Genomic DNA, 3,036 nt, shown 5'->3' with positions numbered 1-3,036 from the left:
GATAGACTTGAGGGTTTGCCTGTCCTTTCGATGCATCAAGGAACCAACAAAAAAGCGCCCGGCCGCACGCTGCATGTGTGGCTTTCGATGAATTTATTTCCCATCAGATCGTGATTGCTACTGGTTAATTTCTTCGCGTCCGTCTACATCTTGGCGGATATGCACCTGATCTCGTGCACGCGACTTGGACTGTGTGTGGACTTTGGCCATGTTCCAGGACAGCGACCGCCGGCCGGCGCCGCTGGTGTCTGTGTCGACGTTGGACAGGACTGGACAGGGAGGGAGGGAAAGAGAGGTACGTACGGGTCAGCGACGACGACGGCGTCCAGCTCCATATGATATGCCGGCGTCGCCTTCGGGGCGTCGTGGGCGCTTCATGAGCGGAGTATATATAGCGTTTCACTCCACAGTTTGGCTCAGGGAAAAACTGCATGTGCCAGGTTTATGATGCACAGGACGGTCGAAAAGTACAGGAAGCGTGCCGTGTGCGTGTCAGTGTCTCTTCAGTGGCTTCCTGATCGGTATGGACGGATTGTGCATGTACCGTCGCGGGCCAAGTCTACTTGTACTGTGTAGAGAGCGGTGATTCAGTCGTTAGAACTTTGTGGAACGAGTTTGACGTGCAGGCCGGGTCGACTGGTTCAAGATAGACGTACGTGTGCCCTGTTTTTCCGACGAGTTAGCAATGGATGCACCTCGTACGTACGTACGTCGGCCGGCCTCACCGATATATGCTCCAGAAGTGAGAGCGCGGCAGAAATGAAAACGCGCGTCGTAACGAACTGACGATGCCGTTTTTCGGTGAGGCGTAGGCGTCCGTCCGTCGTCCAAAGCCGGCCGGACGGACGTGGGATGATGCGTGTCTCTGGATATTGATGATCCGCGCGGCGATTACTATATACACCGCTTGATCCGCCGGCCATGGCGACGGTGACCGTCGCGTACCAGCAGAACGCGGAAACGCGGTGGCATGCACACGTACGCTCGGTGACATATAAGATCGCCGGCACGTACAAGCTTTTTGGATGAGTGTTGTGATGAAGGGGCCGCCCGTTTGGGAGACCGACCAAATTTAACGGTGAGGTACTTGCGATCCTATCCACCGGCGAAAGGACGAACGCGACAGATCAAATAACACGGCACCGCCTAGCCTCCCGGGCCGTCTGGATATGCACTTGAACGGCGTAGACAGCGTACGGTGCTGAAAGAAGCAGCCCAAGTACACGTAAAGAAAAAAGATGAAGGAATTAATAACTTTGACGGACGGACGGACGGATGCGTGCATATGCTGTAGTGTGAGACGCTCGTGGCAGATTAACAACAAAAGCGCATGGATCCAGTGGCATTTGTTTGGGCGGTGCATTTGCTTGTCCGTGAATTCGCCTGAGATTACAACAAAAGCAGAGGAGGGAGCAGAAAGTCCACTCTGTCCCCGACTCCCCTGCCCCTGTCCGCCCTCCCTGATTACGGACTGGATGAGTTGCTGCAGCTGGGTTTCGTGTACTACTCCCTCCATCTGTACGCTCTCGGTTATTAGTACTAAAATTTAGTTTCATCTATCAAATAATGACAGACTACTGGCGAGTTAGTGAGTCGGTGGTTAATCAATCATGCCTGCATGTACGAATACGATCGTTGGGTAGGTAGGTGAAAGACATGCAGCAGCATGGTGCTTTTGATTCCAACTGCTCTGCTCTCCTCTCCTCTGCCTTCACCCTCTAAACTACTGCTAGTGCTACTGACTGACTGACTCGTGGTCTCACGCTTCCACGACGGAACGGATCTAGATCCCAGATACATACACATTGTTTACGTCGGCGGAGGAGTTGACCTGCGCGCGCTACCCACTGCCTGCAACCACCTGCCGGTATCTCTCTCTCTCTCCTCCACGGCCTCGTGTAGTCGGATCGGGGAACTGAGCTGATTATTGGCATATGAGGTTTACGTTAGATGCTTCTCGAGATCATGATATTGATATGGGCGTCCTTCCTTTCTTGTCTTCGAGATTAGCAGCAGTAGTTTTCAATGCAGAAGCAGATTGGTACTAGTGGTAGCATCAGTGACCTGTCATTTCGCTCTGTTCTAGGGACACAACTCACCAAAACTTACGCTTCACATAATCTTCCTTCAAACCTGCATAATAGACATCCGTTGGGTGTTGTCAACAACCATAGAGTTCTTGTAAGTATTTCCGCAGACACCATAATACAGTTGAATCAACATGTTCACTAGCTGCATTATTCATTACTGTTTGATAATCAGACCATACACCAACACCAAAATGCTCATTAATGAAACACATAACGCACTTGGTAACCACACAACCAAACGTTCGGGTGTTGGATGGATTCATCTTCTTTACACAATAAGACGGTCCAGATGTTTAATCATGTGTCTTTTGCTGAGGTTATCTCTAGTCATAAGCTTAGTACTCCGAGAAAACAACCAAAAAAAATTATGAATCTTATGTGGGACTCTTAGACTCCAGACTGCTGATAAATAGATAGTCTGATAAATAGATAGTCTGGATCCCTCTAAAACTGATGACATGATACAAAGAGCTAGTAGAGCACTGACCCATATTTTCGAGCTGCCAAATAAAAGAATCTGCTTCATCAGAGTACATTACACTACTAGCAATCTCAAGCAATTGGAACCAATGTCCAATGAGATTATCATCAAACTTACTTCTGAAGGAAAGCTTAACTTGTCGCCCATCTCAAACCTCACTAGCACAACCATCAACTTATCTTCTTTTGGTGAATTATGCCTTGTAGTATTAAGTAACCAACTCTTGTAAAAAAGATAGATGACAATGAAAAAAGTACCAAAAGTTTCTAGAATACCTGTTTTTACAACACATACCAGTATTGTATACTTTTTTCCCTGCAATTTTTTTTTGCACTTTTCTTGCTCGAAGGTCTAGCTCGAAAGCCCGAAGAAGGCCGAGAACACCTAAAAATAGGTTTTAGTGCGATCATAATGTATTAGTATGTTTCAAATATGATTGAATTAGTATTTTAAAATAGGAAAATG

Source organism: Triticum dicoccoides, chromosome 2B (assembly GCF_002162155.2).
Source record: "Triticum dicoccoides isolate Atlit2015 ecotype Zavitan chromosome 2B, WEW_v2.0, whole genome shotgun sequence".
Classification (NCBI taxonomy): Eukaryota; Viridiplantae; Streptophyta; class Magnoliopsida; order Poales; family Poaceae; genus Triticum; species Triticum dicoccoides.
The sequence above is the reverse complement of the archived record's forward strand: the minus strand, read 5'-3'. Positions refer to the sequence as shown.